This window comes from Denticeps clupeoides, chromosome 20 (genome assembly GCF_900700375.1).
Source record: "Denticeps clupeoides chromosome 20, fDenClu1.1, whole genome shotgun sequence".
NCBI lineage: Eukaryota > Metazoa > Chordata > Actinopteri > Clupeiformes > Denticipitidae > Denticeps > Denticeps clupeoides.
The window spans coordinates 12,759,854-12,772,861 of NC_041726.1; positions in this window are offsets into that span (position 1 = coordinate 12,759,854).

The window sequence follows — 13,008 nt, forward strand, 5'->3', positions numbered from 1 at the left end:
GCGCTTTAACTCAAGCATTCTGATGGGTGAAACAGCGAGTGTGACATTAGCCCCGTAGACTCTTGGATCATAATGAATGTAGATCAACATCACAAGATGGAGTACCTTTGCATGTCTCCCTTAAGATGCTCTGCAGCGCTCCGATTTCTCCGAGGATATCCACAGATAAACAGTAACCCAGTCTGCGTAGGTAAATATGTTTGGTCTGTCTCATAAGGTTTGTCGGCCTATTCGAAAAATCAGTCAATTTGTTTGCCTGTGGTCTTGCCAAGACTTGCTGGGCCATGGGTGAGCTCGGCACAAACATTGTTAAGGATCCAAATGCAACCCCTCTAATTTTAGTAGCAAATCATTCTTGGGCAAGCACAGTCTTACATGCGATATGCGCCTTTGTGAATTACATTTTTTTCTTTTGTGAATTTTGTTGTGTGAAGGTGCACTGGCTAAGGCACATCCCATTATGGATGTGAGTGTGTGTGTGTTTATGTCAGGCGCACGAGGCTGATTGATAGTTTTTGCCTGACGTTGTTGACAGCCTGCGGAACTATGCAACACATGCTGGAGATGTTCAAACTCATTGTGATTTTTCATTATCTTGTTCTGAAATTGTATTGCTTTCATTTAATATATATATTTCTGTGTGTGTGTGTGTATTTACACACGCATATTCTTTTGAGAAAGCCATTGCTCATTGTTTTTTGCGGTTACTTTTTCTTCCAGACTTTTTTGTTTTGCTGTTCATCCAATAAAATCAAGTGCAAATTCCTTTTGCTTAATAATGCAGCAGTTTCTTGTTTGGAAGTGGCTCAATTTTTATTGCAGTGCTTGGCTTTGGGGTCCTAGTGTTAATTGCAAATGCTGAGCCTCTAGCATGCCATAACAATAGTCTTGCAGATCTCCCACTTTCTTCTCAAAGTCCACAGGCTTTCATCATGTCCTGAGTTTTCCATGCTATAGTGCTTTGGCTAAAATGTCGTAAAATTGTAACAGTCATTAACATGCAGGCAAGTGCACCCCAGATGCTGCCTCAGCACTGGCCCTAAATGGCTTCTGACTATTGTCCTTTTTTCATATACATAGATAAAAAATTATAATTGTAAAATACACATATACACAAAACACAAAAAATGATTGATCGTTTTAGAACGAGATGTCATTAGCACTGTTGATGAAATAATGCTTTAATGTAAAACAATGTTTAGTGGAATAACACATTTATTGAGCGCTAATTTGTTATAACACCTCCTACATATACCTTTTCAGCCGGCCAAAGCATTTTTGTGCCTGCATGGTGGGGACTTTATAAGGGTTTCATGCATAAACGAGATGTTAAAGAGCAGCATTTTACTTACACTATTGTTCAGATTTAAATACTGTAGAAATGTAGCAAACCACTAGGGCACATACACATAATTACCACAAATGTTTCAGTGGGACCTACTAGGAAACATTCTAAGTGTGACAAGAGAAATTGTGATGTGATTAACTTTGACAGACAGTAAACATTAAAAGAGACATTCAGGCACTCCAAGAAACACCAATTTGAGTTGAAAAGCAATTTTAAACAACGTATCCATCATTCACAGCAGTGGTTCAATGCCTTTCTTATTGTTTGGGAGTATTACATCAGGTTACGATCAAATTAGTGGTAGAGTAAATGAGGAATGCAAAATGCAAATTAATGGACGCTTTTATGAAATGTGTCTTTTTTTTTTTGCTTAGAAACCTGGGAAATTACAGATATGAAGATTTTTGGTTTTATTTTTTTTTAACCTTGTAAAGCAAACCTCAAACCCATTAAGTCTAATAATTTTAATTATTACATTTTCTTCCATCATTTTTAATTTTTTTAATGGACATTTTTGTCCATTACAGCATATTATGTGAGATCGCCTTGTAATTTGAATTTCTACTACAAACACTGGCACTAGTTAAAATGCAAATCAGCAAGAGAGTTGCCAACACAAACCTTTGCACTCAAAAATAAAACATTTTTAAAAAATGGGAATGTAATTATTTAATGAACAGGCTTGGAACCTCTGGAGGAAAATCTCAAAGCAAAAAATGCACACATATAGAAACTATAAAGACAGAACTAAAAACTATAATGAACAAAATGCTACAGAGGGCTAAAGAAAATCAATCATGGAGTGTGGATGACTGGAGGAAAGTGATATTCAATGATGAATGACGACTCTGCCTTCGCCAAGGAGAATCTGCAGGAACTATTGTCTGGCGTCCTTCTAATGAAACACATAAAGACAACTGGCTGAAGAATCAATCTGGTTTCCTCGATCACTTATGATATAGGGCTGCATGTCACATAAAGAACCAAGGGAGATGGCATTCATTACCCCAACAGTCACAGCAGAGGTGTGTATTGAAATGCTGGACACTTTTTTCTTTCCATCAAGAGTAAATAGGTTTTGGTGATGAGGAAGTCATTTTTTTCCGGATTAATGCTTTTTGACAGAGCGAAGAGTGTTAAAGGTTTTCTTCAGGAGAAGAAAATCAACTCAGTGACAATGACACTTTGCAAACAGGTTGGATCTGGCACAACACTATTCGGGGAATGTTGTCACCATCATTCATAAATCTGATTTTTTTTAATAATATTTTTTATTAAAATAGCTGAACATGTTATTTTGCCAAGATACTTAGAATAGAAATCTGTCTCTTCTGCATTGCAGGACTTTGACATGTTCAGTAGCAAAAAATATTTTTCCATTATGACGCAGACCCCATAGCAGAGCTACAGGCATGGCCACAGGGCAGCAATGTCAGCAGAAACACAACCCGGGCCGTAATTTTACAGCCCTAATTTCCATAAACTGGATCTCCTTTAGGCATTGTCATAAACGGATATGGTGGCAGTGAAGGTGCAGCGTTTTTGGAATGGCAATCCAGAGCAGATGGGATCAGAAGCAAACCATCTGCAGCCAGGTTCTGGTGAGTGTCAAGCCCTGGCGCTCATCCTCTCCGGGAGGGAAGCGACGGGGTGAGCTGAGTGTGCACGGGCAAGCTGTCTGAGCCCTGTGTGGTTAGAGAGAGCGGCGGGCGCGGCGGGCGTGTCTGACGCGGCTCCTCAGCTGTGTTGTGTCCAATGTCGAGATGGACGTCTCCTGCTCCCGCCCGGCCAGCTCTGTCTGAAGAAGGCAGCACTGAGAGACGGGGCCGGTGCTGCTGGAGTGCAGCCCGCCTCGATTCGCTGACAGCCCGTCTTGTTTGCATGAGAAAATGTTATGCCGGTGACCAGGTTTCAAAACCACTTCAAAGACACAGCACATTGGCTGGGGGGGGGCATATGTACAGAATCTACAACAAGAGTGAATGAAAAGATTGTGTTCATAGTTGAGGGTCCTAATGAACTAGAACTGATCACTTCATCGATGGTAACTTGAAAGCACGTTGTAAGTCGCTCTGGATAAGGGTGTCTGCCAAATGCCGTAAATGTAAATGTAATGTTATGTAAATGTACAAAAGGCAGTCCCTCTTTCTTGTAACCAAAGCACCTGAGCGTCTTTCGGGGACGCAGCATTCTCCTGCCTTACTCTGTTGACAGAAAAGCGTACGGCATCGTACCAGTGATGTAACCTCCACTTCCAGCACCATACATAGCTCTTCTTTATTATGAACCTGGCTGGAAACGTAAAGCAGTAAACAACTTTTATGGAGTGTCCATCAGCGTCTGAAGCCAAGCAAAGCCAAGCTCCGTTTCACCCGTTCATCTATGCTCTTTAAAATTGCTCTGAACGTGCATCTGTGAGAGATTTTAAAGCCATAGGGTGGGAACCACAGCTTGGCGTCCAGTAGGTGGGTTTCCCATATGACCAACAATATCTACAGGACTTCCCACCAGTTTCCCCACAGCTTTTGTGTCTGTCATACTAAACCCTTATAAACTTATTTTTATTAGTCAGTAAAAATGTACTAAAAAGAGTGGTGTCATGATCCGGACCAGCAGGGGTTGACTCCGGATCCGGAGTTTCATGTTTGTCCTGTGTAATGTTCCCTGATCGTGTTCACCTGCTGTCTATTTATATAATTGTATAAAACTATCCTGTTCGTGTCTGTTCGCCGTCGGGTCATTGTGCGTGTTCATGTTCCCTTGTCTTGTGTATTTTATATTAAACCCCTGTCCTGTGATCGTGCAAATGCGTCCTCCTTCATCGCCATGTCCAGCCCACCCGTGACAAGTGGACATGTAGCCCTCATTAGATTAATGTTGTCATTAGATATATAAAAATACTATAGATAACAACAGCAACATTTATTTCTTAGAAAGCCCATAATCACATACAGTATGTCTCAATGAGCTTTGACAGACCCTGCATTTGACACCCCCCACACTTGACCCTTCTGCACACAAGGAAAAACTCCACACAAAAACTCTAGGAGAGAGAAAAAAAGAAAGGAAGAAACGTTGGGAAGGAGTGATAGAGAGAGGGACCCCCTTCCAGGGTAGAGTGAGGCTGCAGTTGGTGTCAGTGCAGGGTTTGTGATTGTCCAATAAGACACAAATGCCTAGAAGTCCAAAATGTAGACCAGTGTCGTGGTGTACAATACGTGTCCATTATGATGCTAGTGGTCCATTTGAAAATCCCTCTGGTTCATGGTGACCCTTATGGTGACCCTCTGGTTCGTTTCATGCTAAGTCCTCTTTTAGCAGTTGTCAGGAATCAGGATTTATCTGCTGGTCTCTTCACTGAAGTCTGCCAGTAGTCTGGGTGATTCATTCAGTGTCTCAGAGAAAACAAACAGAAGCAGCGGCAGACGGTTCCGTTGTGGTAATAGTGGTATATTGGTGCTACAGTGGCCTGGTGCCCTAACTAGGACAGCCTAACTAGGGTGAATTTAACACTGTCTGTGCTTAACAGGGGGACTGTGTGATAAAGTGGACTTAATAATTGACATTGTGTTTTCAGTTTAGATTTAAACACTGAGACTGTGTTTGAGTCCCGAACACTGACCAGCAAGCCGTTCCACAACTGTGGAGCTCTATAGGAGAAGTTTCTGCTCCCAGCTGTGACCTTTTGTACTTTGGGTTCCGGTAGTGACCCGTTGATCGAAGGGGGCGTGGCGGGGCGTAAAGAACTAAAAGTTCACTCAGGTACTGCGGGGCGAGACCATTTAGAGCTTTATAGGTCAGAAATAGGATCAATTTTCTAAGCTCACATCTGATGAAATCATTCAGATTATATCCACAGGCAACCCAACCACCTGTCCACTAGATCCAATACCTTCTGCAATGTTTCAAACTATCTCCCCTGACCTCATCCCTTTTATTTCTTATATCATAAACAGCTCAATCTCATCTGGCCATGTACCATCCGCCTTTAAAAGAGCCAGGGTTCTTCCAATCCTAAAGAAACCCACTGCTGATCCTACAGACATTAACAATTACAGACAGTTTCCCTCCTCTCATTTCTATCTAAAATCCTTGAGCGCTGTGTCTACAACCAGCTATCACTCCATCTATCACAGAACAACCTCCTGGATCCTAACCAGTCTGGCTTCAGAACAGCTCATTCCACCGAGACTGCCCTTTTACCTTGATGAGCGATCTTTCCAAGTAACTTGGAAAGGATCCACCTCTACCTCACGTAGACTCTCCACTGGTGTCCCTCAAGGCTCGGTGCTAGGTCCTCTCCTTTTCTCCCTGTACACGAGATCACTTGGTGAGGTCATTTCCTCACATGGATTATCCTACCACTGCTATGCTGACGACACACAACTCCTCTTCTCCTTTCCTCCCTCTGATCTACATGCTGCTTCCAAAATCTCTGCATGTCTAACCGACATCTTGTCTTGGATGGCAGCCCATCACCCCAAACTCAATCCCACCAAAACTGAACTAATATTCATCTCAGCAGATTCTTCACCACATCAGGATCTTGCTATTTACCTAGACAACTCACAGCTCTCTCCTTCTGCAACAGCCTGCAACCTTGGCGTAACAATAGACAACCAACTCTCCTTCTCAACTCACATCAGCAATCTTTCCCGCTCATGTAGATTCCTTCTCTACAATATCAGACGAATCCGCCCTTATCTGTCAACCCAGGCCACCCAACTACTGGTTCAGTCCTTAGTAATCTCACGACTGGACTACTATAACTCCCTTCTAGCTAGTCTACCATTATGTACCATCCGACCTCTACAACTACTACAAAATGCAGCAGCACGACTAATCTTCAACCTTCCCAAATTCTCCCACACCATCCCTCTGCTACGTTCCCTCCACTGGATCCCAGTAGCTGCACTCATCAGGTTCAAAATACTGATGCTGGCCTACAAAGCCAAACATGGAGCAGCACCATCCTACCTCACAGCCCTTATTACACCTCGCACTGCACCTCGTATACTCCGAGCCTCCAGTACTGCTCGCCTGGTCCCTCCATCTCTGAAGGTAAAAGGAAGACGCTCATCTAGACTCTTCTCCGTGTTGGCCCCTCGGTGGTGGAATGAACTTCCCCTCGAAGTCAGAACAGCTCAGTCACTGAGCACCTTCAAACGACAGCTCAAGACCTTCCTCTTTAAAGAATATTTAGATTAAATTGTAATTTTCTTGTTGTCGAACTTTGTGTACAGAATCTACAACAGAGTGAATAAAATAATGTATTCATAGTTGGGGTCCTAGTGAACCGGAATTGATCTCTTCATCGATGGTAACTTGAAAGCACGTTGTAAGTCGCTCTGGATAAGGGCGTCTGCCAAATGCCGTAAATGTAAATGTAATTCTAGTTAGAACTCTGGCTGCAGAATTCTGAAGGCAGAATGTCTGGGCAGTGGTGGCCTAGCAGTTAAGGACGTGGCCCCATAATCAGAAGGTTGCCGGTTTGAATCCTGACCCGCCATGGTGCCACTGAGGTGCCTGCCATGGCAGCCCACTGCTCACCAAGGGTGATGGGTTAAATGCAGGACAAATTTCACTGTGTGCACCATGTGCTGTGCTGCTGTGACAATCACAAGTGACAATCACAATCACTTCACATCTGAACTAGTTGAAGTTTACTCATGCACCTACTAGAAAATCCAGACAGTAATGCATTGCATTAATATAACCTTGATGTGAAAAAGCCACCATGAATTGAGATGATATTTCTTATATTTTCAATATTTCTAAGGTGAAGGAATGCTATCCTTGTGACATCTATATCCTATAGATGTCATCATTTTATACATTGCAATGCAGTATGGGTAGCTGTGCCCAGTGTACTAGGATGGGCTTTAATTATGAATAGTGACACCTACTAACTGTCATTGTTATCATGTAATTTATTCATCAGTGCATGAACAACATTTACATTTACAGAATTTATTAGACACCCTCATCCAGAGTAACTTACAATCAGTGCCCCTGGGGACAGTGTGATAAATCCTGTAAATTAATCTGATTTTATTCTGATTCTGTAAAATCTGAATCTGATTCTGATTCAACATTTACAGGATTTATCAGACGCCCTTACCCAGAGTGGATTACAATCAGTAGTGACAGGGACTTACCCCTGGAGACACTCAGGGTTAAGTGTCTTGCTCAGGGACACAATGGTAGTAAACGGGGTTTAGACCTGTGACTTCTTTATGGTTGTTCGGCTCATTGGTGTGTATGTTACCCACTAAGATACTACCACACCCATACCATATACATTTACATGCATATTTGTATGCTGTTCATATTAAATATGCCCATAAGGCTGATTGGGAGTCCGGGTCATCAGTCGGCATGTCAGTTCAGAACCTTGTGGTATTCTTTTGATATTCTGTGCAATGTGTGTGTTTTGTGTACTGCAGGCTATAAACAGGTAACAACAGCAACATTTCATGTCATCAATCCCAGAGGGAATTTCTCAAATAGAGTAATGGTGGTCACCGTAGGTCAAAACATGTCATAAGCATCCAGGATTATTACAACAATGAAAAAAAGGTGTGGGTTTCTAATGTAAGTCTTAATAGCCTGTAACTACATGCAATGTGCGTGCACTGCAAATATTGTTGTCTGAAATAGTCTTCTTTCAGTTTCACTCAATTTGATCACACATGCATGTACACCTTTCTAATGGGCTTATGCATCCCTGACTAATTCATTATAATCCCCTGTTAATAATGGCATAAATATTTTGACATTTATTTTTTGACATTTTGACACACTAATGCTGTAACCCATCATTTTTCTGCTTGTGTTTAGGTACAGTTATATATACATATATATTTATTTTATATATGAACTGTAATTTGTGACGAGTAAAACTTTTTTACTGCATGTGCTTCCCGGATTCGCATGTACCCTAAAATAAGAAATGTATATATTCCTTCAGACAACCTGCAAGATGATGTTAAGTTCATCAGGCTCAACATCGATGCGAGGCCCGGGGTCACAGTGTAAATTCACAGGATACTGTTAGCTGGCAGGAGGCAGATGAGTGTCCCACCGTGAACATGGATGGCAAAATTGCTGTCCAAGCATGAGGGAACATGGCCACCAAATGGGTCCCTCCAGGTGAAGATGCTGGATTACACGCTAGTCTCAAATTTAGGTCGGCCTCCAAGGGGGTCTCTCCTCCCTGCCCTGCTACGGATGCCTGTTCAGCACTTTCATTTAACAGCAATGGGCAGATGTTATATCATGATTGTGTGGTGTGCGTGTGGGAGAGAGAGAGAGACAGAGGCTGTAGTTCACGCTGTTTATTTCACGCCGTAAAATATTGCGGAATCAACAGATAAAACCTGAGCAATGGCAGATTTAGTGTTTTAGTTTTAGACTATAGCTGGCTGGACATCCCTTTAACGGCCGTGTGCATTAATTCCAGAGATGGGCGTGTCAGGTTTATTGATGAAGCAATGTTTTCTTGGATGAAATTGATTAGCACATGATGTATGAAAAGTGCTGTTAGCATAAATGATGAGCTTCAAGCCATGCTTCACGGTCATACTCAACAGCCATCATCATCTAATATATTATTGCAATGCTTCACAAAATGTTTTATGAAAGAATTAAGTTTATGCTTATTTGATCAGAAAGAAAACCATTCAAACAAATAACTATTATATTGGCCTCTGTTTTAAAAAAAATGCTTTGTTCTACTGCTGTATATGATTAAATGAGCCCAGATCATTTTCTGGCTTTTGTTTGCTCATTGGGGCAGTGGTGGTCTAGCGGTTAAGGAAGCGGCCCCATAATCAGAAGGTTGCCGATCTGCCAAGGTGCTACTGAAGTGCCAATGAGCAAAGCACCATCCCCACACGCTGCCCACTGCTCACTCAGGGTGATGGTTAAAAGCAGAGGACACATCACCGTGTTTCACAATGACAATCACTTCACTTTCACTTCTTCTGCTTGTCCGAGAAATCTCACACAGTTCCAGCAGTGTTGAGGCAGCCAGCCCCATAAACAGCCTTAAACATGATTTTCCTCAGCGGTGCTATATAAGCTGCCTCATATAAGGGAATACGTTATTACACATCATCGCTGGTACTCAGAGCATCATGGAATACCAATAAGGCCAGAAACAGAGCAGGCCATGCTGGGGGTTGGATCATATATGCCACTACGAGGTGAGTCAGATCTACACCCCTCAAGGTCACCAGGATCCAGCACTAATATTCAAACATTTGCCATTGCGCCCCTGATTTAAGAGGAATATTTAAAACATATTGTTGCATAGAGAAAGGTCCACTGTTCACATTTGAATGTGCCTCTTTTACTGTGTCCGATAACACTGATATCTTAAATTGCCATGTCATGTGACCAAACATTTTCCATTATATCTCAATTTGTGGTTAGAGAAAGCCTGCTGAATGTTGACTGATTTCCTAATAATTCCCTCCGCCGCAGTAATCATGTATTAAATTAGGTGCCTTGGGTGACTTTCTCCAAATGCAAATCCCTGTCGGTGTACATGCATGATGAAAATAAATAATAAAACTGTGTAACTACCACCAAATGTAGAGTTGTGTATTTGCAGGTTCCTCCCTACACCCCTCACACTGTGGAATCAGCGTAGCTGGACATTTCAGGCTGCCCCCGTGGGAGTGTGTATGCTATGCGCTCAATTCGCCCTTAGTGGAAGCGTGCAGGACTGACCCCCTGTGACCCTGGTGCCGCAGGGTTAGCTTCTGGGCCTGGACCTGCAGTAATGAAGACGAATGAACAAATATCAACAGCCGCAGAGCAAACAATAAAGAGCACAGATGAAATCATTCTTCCAGTTCGGTAATAAGGATTAAACTCCCTACGCCCCGAGGCCAGGGCTTTGGACATACAGAAGGTGTCGGCCATGACTGGAGGTTGTTAGCAAGTGTGTGTCAATTTATGCCCACAGATGAAGCATCTGCTTAGAAGACATTAACGACGTCATGTTGAAATGTGGAGCATTGTCAGGGAATGCTAATGTGTATGTGAAAGAGAGAGTGCATGTGACTATCAGGCCTCAATTCGTTCCCCGGGGGAGCAACCTGTGACCCTCTGCTTGATGGGCTAATCACAGTTGCCATCAGACCTATTACCGAAGGTAGTTACAGACCCAAGCCTCCTGCGAGGCAGCTGATGTCGGGATTTGTGACAATTTTCCACAAAGATCTAAATAAGGTGAGGCAGAAAATCAAAATTGGAATTTATCTTTTATTACTTATACGAACGCACTGAACTACCACAACATTAAACGCGGCTGCCTAGTGTAGTATACTAGTATACGTAACATATGCTCATCTTATATACAGTATAGTGAATTTGGGCCCCTCTTTACCTCTTACTCATTGAGGAATGCTCTCTACAAGACCTGATTATGTGCCTGGTGGAATATGCCTGATCTGGTGGGGTCTGGATCTGGATCTGGATGCATCTTGGTTGTTCCAGCACATCCCACAGAAGGTTGAGATCTGGGGAATGTTGGAGGCCAAATAACCAGTTTCTTGAGCAGTGAAAGAAGCTAATGCCATCAGGAATACTGTTTCCATGGAGGGGTCTATATATAGTAAAAGTGGGGTCCGCATAATAGCGGAACCCATGTTTTCCACGAGAACATTGTCATGCTGTCATAGGGCATCCGGCTGTATCTTCACCCGCTGCAGGTGCTTTTTGTGGTGGGAAATGTTTCGTTATGTTGAATTCTGTGTTATGTCAATTTTGAAATGTGACCCGAGCAAGAAATCTTTGTTCGTACCTGACTTAGCTGAATGTGGAGGAGTTTTCACCCCAAACCCAGTGGTAGGGTGCATATTTCCGCCCCCTTTGTTTTTTGCAGATTTGAAGAAGTCAATGCATGGTGCGAGCAAATGTTCCCCCTGAGACTCATTTAGTTACATCACCTTTAGCAGCAATTACTGTGATGAAACCCTTCCTGTAGTTATTGATTTGTATCTTCACTGCAGCCCCACTGTCCACTGCTGTGGTCAAATATCTGGCCTGCTCCGTGACGCAGAACACGGCGATTCCGGCAGATTTTGGAGCAGGACTCGCACCATCAAGCCCCGCCGCATGCTATCGGAGGGATTAGCCTCAAACCAAGGTTCTTCACGATGCAGGGCAGGACACGTCGAACCCGCCGGCCTGCGCTTCAGTTCCACCTCCCAGATGGATGGCCTGACATTCACCCATCTCAGACTGGTGGCTGTTTGTTTCAGTGATGGCAAATCACTCGACTCCTAAGGCAGCGAGCTTCCCCAAAACTATGACAACTCTGGAAAGCCATAAATCTCCCCGAGAAGGGCCACGATGCCAGAGGAAGGGCAAAAAATATTGCGCGATACTCGAGGATCTCGCCTTGGCTGAGATTGGCGCTCATAATGACAATGAATCGTTGCAGAGCGCAAAGGCGGAATGAGCAGCTAATTAAGATGAACGTGACTGCTCGACTCAAACGTGTCCAAAACATAAGCACCAGCATGGAGCACCGTGAATCTAGAACAATCCGCTGAAAAGGGGGTGACACAAACAATGTCAAGAAAGCGACTGTCGCCGTGCAAATACTTTTATTAAGCTGTTCAAGACCACAGTGAATGTAGGGCAGTCAAAACAACATTTCTGAACAATCATTCAGTCCCAGTTTATGATCAAATATCCACAAAAATCTTCTGGGAACTAAAAAAAAAAATAACCAACATTATTGAGAGCAGGGTATTTTAGAAAAAAAGGTGTATCAGGACATCATCTGAGTTAGGAGATGCCACAGAATGCTGCTGCTGCTGCTGGAAATCTGGAAGGGACGCTGCTGCTGTTGTCAAGGGTGGAGAAAGATCACTCTTCTTCATCTCCTCATATCTCGTGAAGACAAAAAAAACCCCCAAAAAACGTAATTCCGCGCGTTAAATATGCGCTCGTGTCGGGACCAGCTTGTGATTAGCTGCATAACTTAATTTTCAGCTACAGAGAGCGCTCACAGTCACAGTAACAATTCTTTCTAACCGGCCTCTCAATATGACTAACATTAAATGACGCAAAAACAAACAAATTGAGCACTCTGTTCTACACACGTCTTCAAAATCACGGTCCAAATACTTAACTCTTTACGTCCCATATGGAAAGCTGAATGATTTTAATGAGTAAATAAAAAGAACGACTGTTGAGCAAGATACCAGGACATCTGGTCCAATTTTCCTGTCATGTCGTCAAAAGTCCCTCAGGCTGTCTCTTGTGAAAAAGTGAAAGTGAAGTTATTGTCATTGTGAAACACTGCAGCACAGCACACGGTGACACAATGAAATGTGTCCTCTGCTTTTAACCATCACCCTTGGTGAGCAGTGGGCAGCCATGACAGGCGCCCGGGGAGCAGTGTGTGGGGACGGTGCTTTGCTCAGTGGCGCCTCAGTGGCACCTTGGCGGATCGGGTTTTGAACCGGCAACCTTCTAATTATGGGGCCGCTTCGTTAACCGCTAGGCCACCACTGGCCCATGCATGGACTGGCATGATGAACTGGCACTGTGGGCTTGCCAAACAATAATTGACAATATTCGTACCGCACTACGTATTTGCAAATGAAAATTAGCATATTTACACCCTGATGCATATT